We start from the raw sequence: 19,396 nt of genomic DNA, 5'->3' as shown, positions 1-19,396 counted from the left end.
AAATAAGCAGGGCACCCAAGCACGCTTGATCCCGCCACTCGAAAGAGAATATACCTCCGATGATGGCAAGCTTCGCTAATGCGCGGACACGAATATTCTCTGATATGACGGATGATGGTGGCCAAGAATGTCAGATATCAGTAAGAAATGAATACTCCCTGGACTTGGCCCAGATGTTGTTTCTGTCTTGCGTTTTTGTATGCTGTCTTTTGTCCTGAAAACATGAAGTCAGCGACTAGCGAAGACGGCTAGGAGGGTCCTGTTTATGTCATAATGAAATACATGATACATTTACTGCGACACACACATAAGTTTGCCTCGTCTAGGAAGGCTGAAAATTGTAATTTCGTGTTCGCTAAAATGTTTCTAGACGTCTACGCGTGGAGGTAAAAACAAAAAAAAACATCACGTATCCAATTTTCACTTCACTGTCACTATACACACGGCGGGTACATGGCTGCGAAAGCAATGCAATGCAGCGAGCTGCTGCCGCAGCAAGGGAGTGCGGCTCGGCCTGCTGGGCTACAGTCTTCTCTAAGCACGTGTCGTGGATCCTGCCGTTTGCGTGACGCTTACTTAATAGAACCTTGGTTCACTGCGCTTCTGTCGAAGCCCGTAGACGCGACTTTCCGAAGGAGAATTCTCTCCCTCTTATGTGCGTTAAATTCTAGCATCAACCATTCGGAGTATTTTCCGCATTGCAGATAAAAACATTTATAATATTTCTCGAATGGTTAAACAGCTACCTTGGAATATATTACCGCTGTATTGCTTTTAAAACGTTTTGTATGCAGCAACGTAGATGTCACCAAAAACTACACGATAATACTTAGTATCTACCAGACAACTTTTTGTCATACAAATTCTCCATACAAAAAGAAATATGACGACCCCTATCACACTATTATGCATGCAGTTGAAACCATTTCATTTCGATTCTTTGAACTTTTCAATTCGATCGCTAGTCACAAGGTACGAAAATGCAAACATCGCTTCTATTTTGTTTTGTTTTTTTGTTTGAAAACCGCGTGCATGCGCATCACCAGATGATTTCCCACAAAGTTTTGGTAGCACACACCGCTTGCAGCCCCGTTCCCCGAGCCGTATGCAGCAAGTCCGTCGTAAGATTCCCCAGTAGACGTTAAGTCTCATTTATACGTTTTTACGGTTCGCGTCACCGCTTGACCAACCGATGTCAGTTTATTTTCCAGTTGTTACCTTTAACGCCGACACAGCTTTCTCTTTAGCCTCCTGGACAAAACCTTCGATGCTAGGGAAATACAGCCGATTAACAATGAACAGAAGCACCGACCATTATTCAAGTTCAAAGAGGCTAATCAAGAGTCCGGCCATTTAGGTTGGGTAGTGAACAAACTAACTTGACTAAATAAAGAGACCGGCAAATAAAGGGACATGTAATGGGTTAAATCGTTTTTTTTTCCTGATAGACCGATTTCCGGACGATATCTAGGCCACTTCAGTGACCGAAAACGTCGTTTGCAAATATACATAAACTCATCAGATGTAAAGTATCCGATGAAACCACCATACTTCAGAAAAGAGGGCTGCCAACACGGAGAAAATAAATTTCACTATTAAAGAGGGAAGAGCTTAGGGGAGAGAATGACCATCCACATAAGCCTTCAAAATACCACGCAGCGTTTGCATATGTAGAGGCTTAAATGGCAATTTCATACAACTAAGCCCAGCACGCGGGTTTGTATCTAAGCTACGGTATAGGTTTTTTTAGATTGAGGTGTGGAAAAACTCCGTGTGTCACTTTTGCAGAACTGTTATATATTTCCATATTTCCATGAGAAAAACAATTTGGAACCCGACTGTATGGTGCCCCCAGTAGCCTAAGTGTAGCGTTTCTGCGTTAAACATACCGGATTCAATTTTTTATAATTGACAATTCTATGCCGACTGAGACCGTGCCATGCCGATTGAGTGCGGTCATACAAAGCCAGCATTAGAAGCAGGTATCAAATGAGACTAGGAATACTTTAGTTACTACAAATAAACTTTGAAATGCAATACATTGAATGTAGGAAAACAAGTCAGGTTTAGCGTAGGCCGCAACGGGATCCACTAATAACATTGTGTAGGGCCATGTACCGCTATTTCATGCTCGTTGTGGGGCGCTGTGGTCAAAACTGGCTTGCAGCATTGGCTCACTTAAACTGCTTATCCGCAGACACGGTGCCGTAGCCGTCAATGTGACGGCTTGTTCTAGCAGTATAGCTCGCTATAAAACTTGACTGCATATCATATGTTTTATTAAAATTTATTTTCTCATCGTATAGTTTTTTTTTGTTTTTGGAAGATGAAGGAAGGCTTTTTAAGCAATACTGCTTCTGTCATCCAATGAGTGCCATCCCTCACACCTGGCAATTTTAACCCATGACTTCTTCCTGCGACTTCCATTGTTCTGTGCCAGTCGCCGAACATACAAAGAGACGCCGTTGCCAGGGCCCACGACTCTTTTCTGACCCTTTTTTTCCTAAAATGTATACTCTCATTGATCTTCAACCCTTTCGCAATATCACTGAGAGAATTGGGTAAAGTAATGAGAAATTTATTGTGGACCACAATGCCATCATGACAGTTTTTATTTCAATTCTATATTGCTTCAGCTTTTTATAGCGGTAGCTTTGCTTCTGCTTGCTTTAATTTTGCAACATTCATCTTTCCCCATGTAATATGGTATCGTGCATACGACACTGTATCTGGGCGACCCAAAATACCAAAATCAGGCAGTGTACTCGTGACCTGAAGCAGCGATTGCCGGAAGCGGACCTGGAAAACAAAAATAACTTAGCTTACCTTGAAATATAGCTCCCATTCAAAACAAAGGCACGAGACTAGACAGGACGCGAGCTGTTTCCACAACTGTGCATAAAGAATTCGAACTTTATCAGTATATCTTTTTTCTGGAGACAAACGTTATTACAGCAAAGATTTCTATGGCTAGGATCCAGCAAATCGTCTCGGATAATAGAGTGATGTAGAAAAGAATAGCACGCGCGCGTAACGCTGCCTTGCGGCGCCCACTAAAATCTGCAGGATCGCAAAACTGTGCGCCACGCCTTATGAGAATAAAAATGCTTATAAAAATTCTGTTAGGGCTTTCATATTTTTATTTAAGACTTGTATATTTAGAATAGAAAATGTCTTTTCTGCCACACTTTGTGTGAAGCCGTGAAGCCGACTTGAAAAGATTGGTTGTAAGCTTTTTTTTGTATCAAATGGCTTTGCAACATTGAGTGTTGCACAGTGAAACGCATCCACCTTCTTAGAGAGTGTCATTACAGAATGTGGCCGTAACTATTGTTTTATTGAAACTATCCTGAAAATGTTTATATCAGTATTAGCCGCAAAAAAATAAGTTACCATTATGGCCTACGTTATTTACTTTTCAAAGTTACATAGGTCACTATGAACTTATAAACATTGTCGGACTTTCGTTTGCGTTAAATACGTCTGCTTCTATGGGAGGGAAACCGACAGCCCCAGGTTTGACCTCAAAATATAACTCTAGTTCGTCAGACTTTTATTCAGTTTTAACCAGGAAGTATGCTCAAACGCCAGCTACAAACAAACGTGTTTTCCATTGTGCACTACTTGGACTACGACTCGGTCAAAGCATTGTCGCTTAATTTGAAGGCTCGACACCACAGCTTTCCGGTTCATTTTTCTTCACAGAGTGGAAAAGTACTGTATTATTCATTTGAAAGGTGTGTTATTTACATGTTCAAGTGTCGAAGTTTCCTCCAGCCCATTTCTTACCGCACTCACTCAGAGCCTGGCCCTGCACAACAGCCATATCATTTCTCTTTCAAATCTTTCCAAGTTTACTGTGCCTATTTTCCTGTACTCTATACCGCTTTTATATACATATTTTAAAGCAAAGATTTTTAATTCCTGATGGCTTATGTTGCCTTGAAATGTCTTTGCGGCCAATCCGACATTCTCTAACCATGACGACGACCCTGAATGAAGTGAAAGAAACAAAAACGCTTCTCGTAGTCGGAAACAAACCTGGGACGCTCGCGTTATGCAGCCCACGTATGTCTGATTGCGGCATCCTAAAACCGCCTAAGCAGTCGATTCATAAAGCTGTGCACGGGCGACCACCATTTGACGAGAGAATAATGCTCACCTCCCTCTAACGAGGACGATAGTTGAACACATATCTTTTGTCGTAGGAAAATATTTATCTAAGCGCTAAGTCAACGCTGTGACGTAAACATAGTGAAACCTCAATGAGGCAGAGTACAAACCATGTTCGAGTCAAAGTCCATACTCAGACGAAAACCAACGAATTCCTGACGCGAATGCGGCGCGTTACGCAATCGTCGTCATTAGACAGAAGAGTGTGGAATTTTTTGCATTTCTCTTGGTTTTTCTTCGTCACAACAATGCACCCGATTTTCGTCGCCGCATACTTGCGCCAGAAAATCTAGATGCGTGTAACGACAACACGTTTTCTGCACCCCTCGGCACAGCTCACGCCTAAACATTATGAAAAAAGACTACTTTCATCGTCTTACATGTGATGCTGCAACTACATCGACAGCTATCGTGATTGCTAGAGAAGCAAAACACCAGTGTCAGTACCAGCTAAAAATTTGCATCTCAACACTCAAAACAGTAGCTTTTCCAACTGACACAATTAGAGCCTCCAGGACTCATCCTAGCGGTCAGCAGCCAAGAACATGTGGAATAACGCAGAAAGAAGCTACATGACGGCATATGCAGTCAGGGGCGTCAATAAGAGGGGAACTGCAAACGGAATACGAGAATTTTTCAGCCAAAAAGGCTTCCAGACCTCTCAAGGCAACAAAGTTTTTGATGACATACTTCTCTGCTGACGTCATGCCTTTCCAACAGTGCTTAAATATAGCAAAGCAGATCTCCGCTGAACGGCGGCGCCTTTATCCTATTCAAAAAACCTACAGAACATCTGAACAACACGATCGCAAATGCTCTCTCTATAAACATTTTTTAACACAAAAAAAGAAAGAAATAGCTATTATGCGAGGTCACGGCACAAGCAAGGCGTCAAGGCCAACCTATCGTTTATATCACAGCAGAACGGTTTTGGCTGTCGTATCTCTGCGTAGCACCACAATCCCTCGAAACCTAAAAAAAACATGAGTTCAGGTTGTTCTGGGAATTCGAACCCGGGACCTTTAAGCCGTGAAATCGGCAACCGAACTACCGGGCCACCCCGCAGGTCCTAGCGCTGCGGAGATGCAACGGTCGGGAACAATAACACGTGCAGCCTTTTGTAAAAAAAACGTTTATTTGCTCAAAAAACGTTTCCCGCAGTCGCACTCAAACCTGGATAATCGAGTAATAAAACCGGCAAAAATTTGATTGATCTTTTAGGCTTGATATGAATGATTTGATTAGGCCTGGCCGTGGGTTGTAGAGCTAGTTAACACAGTCCACTTAAGAAGCGATTTGAATGCCTGCGGAACAAATGATCTCGGCCTGGCAGTCATAGAGAATGTTCACTGGCAGGTTCGAAATTCATTCGAATCTCCGGTGATGGGAGGGGGGCCGCCAGCTCTGCTGCTTCTCCAGCGTATCACCACTAGCGTCTATTGAAGCTTTTTTCTTTTCGTGCGTGTTTTCATTTATGGCTGTTTACCAGATAGCTTGTACTTAAAATGAGGTGGAAACACTGCCCTCTATTTCAAGTTGTCTGCTTAAGACCGGCGAAAACGACGCTCCAACTCACCCTGCTGTATGTGGCAAACCACTACTTTAACGTGCGGAAGTGTCTTCTCTGCTTAGTCGAGTTCGAACAACAGAGAAACAGCTTATGCAGATGAGGCACCTCTTTCGACGCCTAGTATCTTCCAGGTCATGTTTGGGATTTGACCCAATGAAAAGATTTGCCCTAAAAGAGAAGCTTCGGTGACTGTATTCAGCTGTATGTGCAATTCAACCGCCAGTTTCACCACTCATCCGCGAGGTCATTTACAAATGGACAAGGTGAAACAATGCGTCGGTGTGGGTGGCCCTAGGCCGTCGATGAAGCTTGCGACAAGCATTGTCACGTTTGATAAGTAATTCATTTTTGCTGTGTGGCCTGCTTTGTTCTAACATAAAATGTTTTGCAGTGTTTTTGCCGTTTTGTTTGCCTATATGGTAGTATTGTGTAAATAAATGAAAGGGTAAAATAAAAAATACAATACCACTAGTGTATTCTTGAGAGGTGTGTGTTTTTAGTGGCACCTGGTGCTCATCAGGTGGGAGTTATTCGACCAGCATCGAAGTTTGGAAAGGCCGAGGTAGGCGACCAACAATTAAGGTATCCTAAAATACGCATGCCGGACACGGGATGGAAGCAATATAATTCCTCCTGGAATAATTCCTCTTCAAATAGTGACGTTGTATGCCACACCAGCAAATCTTGCTTGCCAGGCGTAAGACTCCATTACTAATTTTCGTCGCTGTAGAAATTAGAATTTCCATGGTAGGCGCGTGCCGTAAGTGGGCTGGTATTGAAGTGGTATATTAATTGCTACATCGACATGTTGTAAATTGAACCCCAGCGTTTTATTAGGATGCCGGGGCCTTTTGTTTTACTGCCTAATCTATATTAGAAAAATTGATTTGCTTCGTTCAAGAAGAGTTCTGAGGGGAAAATACCAAGACATTCCACACCAGACACTTTCTCCGCCGATAGTTGCTGCATGTCTCTGTGTATAGGTCGGCTTCGACGTTCCAGTCATCCTAGAACTATTGCGAAGCAGATGTTTTCTTTCAGACTATATTTCGTTTTGATACTTGCGGAGTGTTTCCTTGCGTCGCGACATTTGGTTATTTTGATGAGAAAACATTCTTTAGGGAATAAAAAGAAAGTTAGAAGCACGAACTCAGCCCTTATCAAAATAAGAAAGAGGATGACCAGCGAAGCTGCGTGCAGGATAAGCAGAGTACGAAAAAAAATACGCTTGCTTGTCATTTGCGACAGACCATACCTCTTAACCCATACGCTGAATGAAGCATGGGAGTACTTGAGCCTGTTCTAGCAGACAAGCATGGGGCACCCTCCTGCCTTCCTGCATCGTAGGCATTCTAATGTCTGTGTACTGAACAAACACCAAGTGTTCCACCAGAGAGGGCAACAACTAGATTGCATTGCAGCGCGAGACGTTCATGTACAATTCTGCTATCACGAACAGAACAATGTGATCAGTGAAGTCATCAGCCTCGCTGCGCCTACACGCTTCTTCCTGTCTTCAACACTCAGCGCGGTACGTATAAAGTGCCAATGGCTGATGCGCACGCACTTAAACGTAAATGACGACTGCCAAAATATCACTCCAAAAGTACTTCGTGGTGAAAAACAATTGTAGGCTTACTTCGGCGTTCCAAGAGGGCAAGTTTTCTCCTTGACAGAAAAGACATTAAAAGTACTCCACGAGGTGAAACTTGTGGCAGTAATGGTTATGGCTGCAAGTTCTATTACAGCGGCTGTTCGTTTGTTTCGCGCAAATTTGTGATTTGGTGTGGGCTCATGCATTGGGGGATTCGAGTTAAGTCCTACCAAATTGTCGGAGGTTTTTAATGTATTCCCTTAATCTAGCAAAGATCGCCTTTGAACATTCGCATTAAAGAAATGGTATTCTTAGGTCATAAAAACCAGCCTATGGGATTGTTTTTTTCCGTTTTACGCCATTACGTTTCTCAGAAAATGCCCGGAAATATAACGTAATGCAATAAAATTGAAGTCTACGTGTTCTGAAGTGGAATAGAGCATTCTTGAAAAAAGGAGTATTTTATCCGAATATTCGGGAACAATTTTAGTCATAGCTCACCGTAACTCCTGGAAAACCCAATTACGAATTATACTCATAGTTATAGGGCGATGCAAAATGGTTCTTTCCTCAATAAAAAAATACACCTGACCTTACCTTCTATTCCAGAAGCGGTCCTATGTATGTCCCCTACAGCACACGGATGGCGGGCCGAATAATTGAAAAAGGCTCATACAACGTGTTTCAAATAAGCACACTTGGTGGTAAGCCTTGCAGTTCAGAACGTTTTAGCCTTAGCAATTTTTCCTCCGAGCTTTCAAAAAAATTATCAAAAACTCGTGTTTATTAAATGGTTGATCCCATTCGTATAAAATTCAAGTACGTGCATGCAAGGGGCGTACATTCATTTTTAGCGTGTGGCGTCTACGTGTGGCCGACCACTATTAGGTAATAGCTGATCAAAAGCAGTTGAATCTCGACTACCCAATACCGACTCACACGGACTACCACACCAGACGCTGATATCATTATATTCAACTAACTCGCCTCCAGGTTCACTGAAGTTTAATAATCATATCTGGATGTACAGACAGAGAAAAAATAGGATGGTGTATTGGATTCACAGCCAAGAATTACGGTCTCTTGTTTTGTGGAAACATACCTATAGAGAAACTAACAAGATATTAAAGCTTGTATATCATAATAAATCCTTGCTCAAAAGTTTCAAATTTACACAATAACCGTCATCGGAAAATCAAAATACATGCAAGTGAAACGGTTTTTCTGCATTGCCTCTGGCTGCTGCCCAATGAGCCAGGTGTTATTTTTTTTGGTAGGCGAACTTTGTCGTTCCGGTTATTAGGGCTGAATCTCATGAATGACCCAGGAATAATAAAGCAGAGCCGCTTCAAAGTGAGGACTACCTAGCCCTCGTGCGAGGCATTGATCAATACAGTGGTCCACATACTGACGCTTCGATGACCACAAATATAAAACACCTTCACTGTTCCTAGTTCCACATCGGACAAGCCTGTGCCATATGGCTGCAAGTATGAGAAACCTGCTCTTCTGTTCCATGCATAACCCCATCCATGCCGCCGTTTGTGTTCTTGAGCCTTACAAACAAGAAAATACGACCATCGTCATTGAGCCACCTCGTCCTAGTAAAGTGCTATCACATACAGTACATTTATGAAGGCAGTGCTCCCCCTACTAAAACTTCCCAGACAAAGCATATATGTGTTTGGATCACGCGCTTTTCAATTTGGCTATCCTGTCAATTTTTGCACGAGCTCCGTGTACACATTCGCAAAAAACCGGCATATGTAATATTTAACCGATAGGCCACATGGCGCAGTACAACTATACATAAACGCGACGCTCCGTGCCTTGGTTGTCAGAGTCCTGATCTTTGTAAAACACTTAACGTCGTTTTTGTCGCTCTTTACCTGGCTGACCAACCATACTGAGCCTAAAATTACTTTGTTTAATTAATCTCTTCTGGCTGTGGGCAAGCACTGCGCGCACGCAAAGAAAGCGTGCAGGCTGTGAGAAGGAGGAATGGGGATCTATTGCTACTTATATTTTCTTGACGTGTGCCTCTGTTGAAAGTATCAATTTCGTTGTCACACATACCGCGTTCCTTTTTCCGTTTCACCATTGTCAGCGGACATTGAGCCCTCTAGGAAAGGTAATTTATTTACGGCATGTCTCTCTCACCGTAAGCGAGCACTGGGCGCACTTTTTCAAGAAAGCGGCGTATGTAATCAGTTCCTGCGTAGCCAAACTTGGGCATTTATTGCAGTTAAATCCCAGTGTGTCCTGCGTCTGTTGACTGCATTTATTTCATTGCACATGTTTCGCGTGTATTTTGTACGTCTCACCATCCTCCGCGGGCATAATGCAAGTTTACAAATGCTGCTTATGAGTTGCATTATTCCTAACTTTGGCCAAGCCCAATGCAAACGTTTGCAACCAAACGGCGTGTTTAGTTACCATCCAAGTAGGCGCATTGCGGCATTTACGGCTTTTTAAAACCTGATTTACTGTATGAAAACTTCATTTGCTATATTTCTTCTCACTTAGGGCAGGCACCGGCAAAACATTTCTCAGAAAGCGGCATGGGTACTAGCTTTTGAGAAGAAACAGTTTGACATTTATTTCTAGGTAAAACCCAATGAGACGTGCCCGTGGGACAGCATTATTTCGTTTTCACAGATTTTTCGTCATTTTTTTCCAAAAGAACCTTCGAAAAGAACGCAGCGCTGGCAAAAGTACATTCTTTCACTATATATATTTTACTTTTGGCAAGGGCAGCACGCACGCCCTAACACCGCAGCGTGTGGAGTCACTTTCCTAGAATACACAAATAGGCATATACTACCAGTCACCCAGAGTTGACCATGGTTCTGTCGACAGAAGTGATGTTGTTTCAAAGATTTCACTTCATTTTGGTCCACATTCATTGTCCTCAACGGCCGTGCAGGGACATCAAGAAAAATATTATTTTCAGCATTTATTTTCAACAGACTTGTCCGTAATGAAGGCATTCTTACGAAAGTGGCGTTAGTAGTCGCTTTCAGGAGAGGCTCAATTTACAGTATATTGTTAGTGAAAACCTGGTTAGTCGTGGGTACGTCGAGCGCATAAATTTTGTTGTCAAACAAGCCCGTCTCTTTGGTTCATCTTTAATACCCTCCGGAGGAATCTAGCTCCCTCGAAAAGCTACATTATTAGCCTCATTTGTTCCCTTCATTTGCTAAGATTGTGGACAAATGTCACGAAAGTGGCGTCTGTAAAAATGTCCAAGAAGCACACGTTGGAATACATTCTTCATTAAAACTCCGTTACGCTCGCTTCGCTTGACAGTATTAATTTCGTTATCAGTCACTGCTGGTCATTTCTGTCGATGTCCTTCGTTCCTGGGGAGCTTGCAGCACCACAAAAAGCTACTTCATTTCTTGCACTGAATACTTCCGCAGACACTGTCCAAATGTTAGAACAATAGCCAGCGTGTGCAGACACTTCCCGAGGTCACACAAGTGGGCATTTATTGGTAATGAAAACGACATGGCGCGTGCCTCTGTGGACGCCGATTATTTTCTTCTAAAGCATTTACTTGTTTTAGTGCGACTAACCAACCTGTGTCGCCATTTGGCGCACTAAACAGCGTAGGTCATTTACCACATTTCTTCTCCCTTCTGAGCACGGACTGCCCCCCCCCCCCGCCCGCATAAATGAGGAGTGAGTAATCACTTTCTGAAAAGTCACAATTTCGCAGTTGGTTTTGTTTTACCCACCGTGGCGCGTGCCTATATTGACAAAATCAATTTAGTTGTAATATATTTCGCGTTGTTCTGCCAGCAATAAGTGTCAATTACTGCCACTGAGTTGGCCCAAAACAATTTCTTCATTTCTTTTGACTTTGGACAACCCGTGTACAAAGCTTGGTAGGAAAGCTGGGTGTGTAATCACTTTCTGAAGAAAATAGCATTGCCATTTATTTCTTAATGAATCCCTGAGACACGTGCTAGGTTGACAGCATTCATTTGGTTGTCAAACGTTTGGCGTTTGTTCAAGGCACAGCCGATTGGCAGCCGCATTTGTGGTTTCGCGTGGACGATGAAGTTGCTACTCAGCGAATGAAGGGAAGACCGAGGACTGAAAGAAGGCAACGCAGGAGTCTGTCACCACATTGAAAGGGATAGAGCTGTTCGCAGTACTAGCTAGCGAGACGCTCCTTCTGAATTGCGCAATGAGCGGGGGGCAGTATGCTGCCTCCGCATGAGAGGCTCCTCCATTGCGACACATGATGCTACAGGGAGGAGCTGGTTTGCGCTCAATAATGACATGTGTTCCCTTCCTGATACGCAGTTTGCGGTGCCTTCGTGAGACGCACTATACTTGGGTACAAATTTCTGTGGCAGTTTGTTCAAGGCTTGGGAGCCGAAACAGGCCTTTTGGCTGCGCACCTGGAAGTAAATCAACAAAAAAGCCGCCCGCATCTTCCCACGGGGGGAACTCGAGTAAATGCGTCGCATCTACTCGAGTCAAGCAAAACGTCACGTCAAGCGAAAGCCAAGCAAAGATGCCCTTGATTGAATTCCGAACGCGCGCTCCGCCGCTTATTACGTTAAGGGGACTGCGTAAGCCGGTCCCATTCGACGACGTTGGAGTACTTGTAAAGCGGCGTGGACTCTACTTGTTTGAGTCAAGCGCGGATGTTGCTTCGCCGGAGAACGGCACACCGGTTGTATGCGCAGCGCGCCCGAAGAAGAGAGTACTGCACGTGAGAGAGTGCATGAGAGAGTATTGCACATGCGCCGGCCCCAGCGCGTCTGCCGCGGCTATGACGCAACGTGCCGCGGCTATGACGCAACACAATCCAACACAATCCACTTTAATCCAATCCGATCCAAATCCAATCCAGGTCAAGCCAAGCCAAGCCAAGCCAATCCAATCCAATCCAAGCCAATTCAATCGTATCCAATCCAATGCCCCTCGCGAGAGAGTGTTCGCTATCGCCTCGACTCGACGCGCATGCGCAGTGAGCGTGCGGACTACGGACGCCAACGCGGGTGACATCGTGAGTTACTGAAATGCTCTGCATTTAAAAATAATTATCTTGCTATAAACATAGCTTCTCGAAAATATATGGTTCTTATGTTTAAGACTTGCATTGATAATGCCACTGAATTGCTAGCCTGGATATGTGAAGCAGGGAGCAATATTTCTCAGAGTTAAGGATTTATAAGTTGCGGCTGTCGCCACTGGTGTCGCAAATGGGTTCCTTCCGAAAACACATGGCATCCTTCTGGACAGCTTACGGCACAGCTCATCCCTTTATTCTCTGCATAAGATTTTTAAAAACCTTCTCGGTGAAAACAATCCAAGCAAGTGGTTTACAAAGTGTACGACTAAGGGAAAAATTATATATATATATAAGAGAAGTAAACCTTCGAACAAGGTAAAAGCACGATTGTGGCCTACGTTTCAGCAATGAGAACTTGCCCTGAGGAAAGCAAGTTCTCATTGCTGAAACGTAGGCCACAATCGTGCTTTTACCTTGTTCGAAGTTTTTCTTCTCTTGTGTTCTCTACCATCTTCAAAGTTCTACTATATAAATATATATCTATATATATATATATATATATATAAGGTTTGTAGAGATAGAGACAAACGAGAAAGACTTAGAAAATAAAAATAAGTTTACTGAAGTTTCAGGGAGAGGACTCCCTTTCTTCAGAGTAGTCTGAAGAAAGGGAGTCCTCTCCCTGAAACGTCAGTAAACTTATTTGTATTTTCTAAGTCTTTCTCGTTTGTCTCGGTCTCTAGTAACCTTATTTTTTTCGCGCTCTGTGTGAGTTTTTATCTTTTCAGTCTATATATATATATATATATATATATATATATATATATATATATATATATATATATATATATATATATATATATATATATATATATATATATATATATTTATATATATATATATATATATATATATATATATTTATATATTGTTCTCCCGGCGTGCAAAGTGTTGCGCGGGTTGCCTAAACGTCTCCGCGGCTTGAAAGCTTGGCTGGATTATAATATATTGCCAAGGCCATCGATACAGTAACGGATCAGAAAGGAGCTCTACAGTGATGACTGTCGGTGCCATCAATGCCACTATAGCCCGAAACCAGATGGACGTGTTCTGGAACAGGGAAATGAAAGGAAAGAAAATTGAAGGAAACTACAGGGGAAGTCCGCACCCTCAGCGTAGTCGACGACAACGTCATCGTGCCACCCCGAAGCAGTGTCGTCGTCTTCGTGAAGGAGGACATGCCCGAATGTTGCGAATGATTAGTGGGAGGCAACACGAACTTGCGTTTAGGAAAGTAAATCTGTGTTTCAAGGAGCCCTGTCTACCTGCTCGATGGCTGAACAAATGTCTGCTCAAAATCATTGGAAACATGCTCCAACACCTCGCAAAAGGAACCGCTACCGCCTAGCCCCACGAGTTTGTTCAAGTGACAGATTTGTGTGCAGCGGGGACCGATCGGACACATGTATCGTATCTGAAAGACGTCGTGGGAGTTAGAAACATCAGCCCAGACCTCGCGCCTGAACGTAAAATGCAGCTGACCGACCTCCGCGGGGATTTTGGCGCGTCCTTTTCCACTTCTTCAAAGGTAGGACAAACCAGTGTTGCCAAACACCCTATCATTGTGGCCGAAGCAACGAAGCCTGTATACAAACACCCATTCCGCGTATCCTACAAGGAGCGTGAAACCATCCGGAATCAAGTCGAAAAAATTCTACAAGACGATGTAATTCAACCATCGAAAAGTCCGTGGACATCAGCTGTGGTGCTAGTCGAGAAGACAAAAATTTGTGCTTCTGTGTCGATTACAGGAAACTGAATCACGCTACAAAAAAAACAGATTTCTATCCGTTCCCGCGCATAGACGATAGCTTGGCCTGGTGGTGCACCGCAAAATATTTCTCGTTCGTAGATGTTCAAAGCAGATACTGACAGATAGGGGTTGACGAGCGAGACGGCGAGAAGACCGCCTTTGTCACCGCCGATGGGCTATACGAGGTCAAAGTCCTCCCATTCGGTTTTCGCTCAGCGCCCACTACATTACAGCGAATGATTGCATCTTTCTTAGCAGGTATCAAATTGCAGTCATGTCTCGTTTACCTGGACGATGTCATAGTGTTCCCAGCAATATTAGAGGAACATGTACACAGGTTGCGAGAGGGCCTCAAAGCCATCAAATCGGCAAAATAAATATAAATTCCGGATCATCTCGTCGTTCAGCCTTCGAAACGGCGTGCTCTACAAACGGAATTTCGGAAATGCAAGGAACTAGTTCCTATTGGTCATACCAAGACCCATGCGGCCCCAAATATTTACGCCTGTCACGACTAAACTTGGGCGAGGCACCTGGAGTTAGCCATACTTTAGCGATGATTCGTCTGAAGTATTATTGGCTTAAAGTGGTTCAAACAGTTCAGCACAATATAAGGACCTGCCGCGACTGCCAGAGAAAGAAGACTCCACGTCTAAAACCACATGACTACTTTAACCGATAAAGCCACCTAAAGCGCCTTTTCATCAAGTCGGCATGAACCAGCTAGGGCCATTTCCAACGTCGGTGAAGGGTAATCGATGGATCGCGGTCGAGACTGACTACCTCACACGGTATGCGTTAACAGCGGCTGTCCTACGAGTAACCTCGGCTTAGGTAGTACATGATTTTGTGCACAACGTCGTTTCGCGGCATGGAGCAGCACAGGTCGTCATAACAGACAGAGGTACAGCTCTCACAACGGAACTCATGCAGTCCGTTATGATGCTCATGCACACCACTCACAGGCGGACTACTGCGTACCATCCACAGACCCACGACGTGGGAGACTAATCAGTACCCTCGCCGACATTGTTTCAATGTATGTCTTCGTCGAGCACTAAACCTACGACGAAATTTTGCCCATAGCCACGTTCGCTTATCATATGGAAGATTATGAGACCACAATAATTACTCCTTTCCAATTAGTATACGGCCGCACTGGTACTAAAACCTTCGATTCCATGCTACCAGTTCACAAAGACGAAGAGAACATTGACGTTGATAATTTCGTGAAAAACGCGGTGGAAGCACACCAGCAGGCATGGCAGTAGATCCAACGTCAGCAGTGGGCCCACGCAGCTCCCTACAATCAGCACAGGCCGTTGATGTTTTACAAGCCCGGAGACGTCGTCCGGGTTTGGACACTAGTGCACGCGCGCGGACGTTCAGAAAAACTACTGCTTCGGTACTTTGGCCAATATAGGGTCGTGCGCCTCCTTAGTGACGTCAATTACGAAGTTACACACGGTGGTAGAGCTTTTTCCTCGCGAGTCAGGACAACGTCCGACGTCGCGCACGTTGTGCGAATGAAGCCTTAGTACGGCAGAAACTGACCTCACAAAGGAAGAGCGAGAGATTTGTTAACAAGAGCGAGAAATTTAGAGACGCACAGACTATGGTGTTACCAGCTCGACGGCAACTCACTTCTCATCTTTTTCTCGCTATGATCGTCTACAGCCACAACCTAGCATCGAGGCGTTGCTCTCTCAGAATAGGGGCAAGTAAAATAGACCAGGGACAGGATGTTCAAGTAACTTAATTTTAACCATCGCGGCAGTTATAATACCTTCCGTGAGAAGACATTTTAAGGTTTTGAATTTCCCTTTCATATAATTTTGTGGGGTCATTTGGGACCTCATTATAGAATTGTCTGTCACTTAGTTGTCGCATTCCCTCTTCCAAGTATTCAGACCTGTCGAGTATAACAATTCCTCCCCCTTCTCCACTGGTTTGATAATTATGCTGATGTCCACTTTGGGAGAATTTAATGCTGCTCGCTTTTCTACTGACAAATTGTTGCGCACGTGTTGGTGTGGTGCATATGCCCGGACAACATCCTTCTGTACGGCCGCTATATTAATATCCAAGTGCTGGTCTCGTCGGTCTTTTGGTGCCCAGGATTTGCTTGAAGCACCAGGCCGTTGTGTTTTTGTGTTGGAGTGGTCATGGAAGTATTCCCGGAGACGCAGATTACGTGCGAATATGTTCAGATCCTGCTATCGTTGGAACTCATTGAAATTATCGGAGGATGGGCAAAATGTCAAACCTTTTGACACAAGTTGTTCTTGAGCCAGAGATAATGTTTTGCTTGACAGATTTACCACGTTCGTTTATTGTGTGTTCACGGGGCGAGATATAGCATCGGTACTGGAGTGACGCCTACGGGGTGAGCTGGTTGCACAGGGTTGACTAAAAACTGGAGGGAAATGTTATCGCGTTGCAATTTCTTGATTGTTTGTTGTGATATTCCCTCCATCTTTGTCGTCTCAAAGTTTATAAGTTCATTGCATTGTTACCCGGGTAGAATCGGTTGCGACCCAGCTGACTATTTTTACACCATTTAAGGAGGACGCAGGACTAACTCTTGTTTTTGATTTTGTGTTTGCTTGTGTGCTTCTTGTTATCGTATATTCGTGCTGCCGCTTCGTCTGTGTTCTTTCCCCATCCCTCACCTTCCAACTTTCTAGCCAATCGGAATGCCTAACTTTCTCAAACTGTTTAAAACACCCGTCACGGCGGCCTCTACTGGAGGAATGAGGGAAGTGGCCCTCCGTCACAGAAGTTTTTGTGTAAAGGCGAAATGTGAGCAAATGAAATACATCCCTGAAGAAGGAGTATCAAACTCAGAAACTTTTGCAAGAAAAAAGCGAATCAGAAAAGGACATGAGAGGCTCGTTGAAAATAAGACAGAAATAAGAATTGGCTGTCAAGAAGACCTCGGAAAGCAAAGGGGATGATCTAGTAGCTCAAGATAAAGAATTTGAACAATAAGAAAGTGGAGAAAAAGTGCCCGCCAGGCGGGATCCGAACCCACGACCTCAAGAATACTGGTCTGGTGCGATTATCACTACGCTACCGGCGGGGCTACTTTTCCTCAACTTTCTGGGGTATTTATGTTCAGGTTTTTTTTGTTTCCTGCGCTTGGGGGTGGTAGCCAGCACCACTCGGACTACTCGGGGTGAAGAGGACCTTCTTTTTACCCCCGGGCCGAGATTCGAGCGCCTACGACATGTCGAGAGTGGTCGACCAGCGTTGAACCCTCTTAGGCTCCATATGGCACAAAGACTGCCAGAACTGAGGCCCTCACTATGCATATAGCGAATCAGAATATGAAATGAGGGGCTCGTTGAAAATTAGACAGAAATAAGAATTGGCAGTCAAGAAGACCTTGGAAACCAAAGGGGAGGATGTAGTAGCTGAAGATAAAGAATTTGGAAAACAAGAAACTGGAGAAAAAATTTCCGCCTTGTGGCATCCAAGCCCACTACCTCCAGAATACCGGTCTGGTGCGATAACAACCACGCTACCGGCGGGGCTACTTTAGCCTCCACTTTCTGGGGTAGTTATTTTCAGGTGTTTTTTGTATCCTGCGCATGGGTGTGGTAGCCAGCGCCACGCGGACTACTCGGGGTGAATGGGACCTTCTTTTTACCCCCGGGCCGTGAGTCGAGCGTCTACGACATGTCGAGAGTGGTCGACCAGCGTTGAACCTCTTAAGCGGAGCTCGTTGTGAAGAAGACTAAAGATGTAGTGCTTTGAATCGGACGCAGTTTTCTTGCAAGTGGCGCAGCCGACAGGCCCTCACGCCCTAGGCGAGGTGCCGTTTCCGGAACTGCACCGTCTCCCGCCCATCTAGCCGTACGGACGGCTTTCAGAAGCGGCCAAGGACTAGCCCGCCCTCCAGCCCGACTGCCCGAGATCATCGGTGGGGCCTCGATTCCATAACAAAAACGCTAAGCACCCAGGCAAGCCTGTTTTGGCTCCAGCATTCCCACTGGTCGAAGCCTTCTTTAGACGCCACTGGTTTCGCAGTCCGCGGCGTAATTTCTGCGGACTGTGATTTCTTCTCAAAGACTAAAAACCTTTCCGGGTGCAACCAGTGCTTCGTATTGTGGGCACTCTTCGTTTCTATGCAGGCCTTCACAGAGGTGTGCCGGCGGCCTCCTTACGTTGTGCTCACCCCAGAATACGTTCCATGGCAGACCGTGTTCATCGCCTGCCGACGTGGACGCACCGGTGTTTGGTGGATTTCAGGATTTCTTTGTTCACTCGGTACACCTCACTGACAGCCTTGACATCAGCTACGTGTGGCCCGAAAGCATCAAATGGTTATTCTGTGAATTATGCCGGCGCAGCACTGCCCAGGAATGGCTTTTGTACGACTGAAACACGCATTTGACATAGGCAAGCTGTAACATGGCGTTGATTGCAGCGTTACAGGCCGCGTAGAGGACATGAAGAACTACATCCATGAGAAGATCCGCATACTCGTAGACTGCGGCCTTCGTTGGCTGTCTGCTGCAGCGACACAATACGTGATATATGGCCTTGCTGACCCCTTCCAAGCTGCATTTGATGCTTTGCAGCCACCTGATTTGAGTCTTCAAGATTTTCTACGCCTAGGAGCCGAGTTGCAACAATGCAACCCGCCCTATACACTGGAGCCTTACCCGGAAGGCACAGCAGAGACCGTGGCGGAGAGCCATTACCCTGTTCATGCATTGAGTAAAATTCCAGTGAGGCAGAAAATTGTGACAAGCGAGACCTAGTAGCTGAGCAAGGTTTGGAATCGCGCTGTGTTTAAGCAAGGGTCTCAAGAGACCTTCAACTGCCGTCCTTAAACTGTAACCCGCTAAAAAGAAAGTAAAACGGCAAATTACCGCCGAGATTAAGAACCGCCGGAGCTGGGTTGCCGGAAGTTCCTCACGCCACATCATCATTCCCTCGGGAACCATCGCGATGACATCAACATGAGGTGCAGAGCTCACCATTCTGCACTCTACCGGACGCAATCCGGACGTCTGCTGGAGCAGTACCACCATGAGCTGGCACTCAGAGCTACCTCGCTGGGTAAACAAAGGAAGGACGAGCCTAACAACTTTTCGGAGATCATGACACCGGAAACCTTGAACGAGGATACCGTGGCATTTGGAAGTCCATTCGAGCTCTTCGAATACCCCACAATACTTGTAAAGAGCACGTTTGATTCACCAG

The 19,396-nt window shown here is 44.8% G+C and overlaps 1 non-coding gene across 1 annotated transcript; it reads right to left on the bottom strand.

Annotated features, from left to right (window-relative positions):
* Positions 1–17,191: 17,191 nt before the first annotated feature.
* Positions 17,192–17,264, bottom strand: Trnat-agu (transfer RNA threonine (anticodon AGU)). The gene has a single exon. It is a non-coding gene; the product is annotated as a tRNA-Thr (tRNA).
* Positions 17,265–19,396: the final 2,132 nt, after the last annotated feature.

The sequence above is a fragment of the Haemaphysalis longicornis genome, unplaced genomic scaffold (genome assembly GCF_048455015.1).
Source record: "Haemaphysalis longicornis isolate Haplotype H1 unplaced genomic scaffold, Haemaphysalis longicornis Haplotype H1 scaffold_13, whole genome shotgun sequence".
Lineage (NCBI taxonomy): Eukaryota > Metazoa > Arthropoda > Arachnida > Ixodida > Ixodidae > Haemaphysalis > Haemaphysalis longicornis.
Note: the sequence above shows the minus strand (reverse complement) of the source record. Positions and strands in the feature narration are given on the sequence as shown.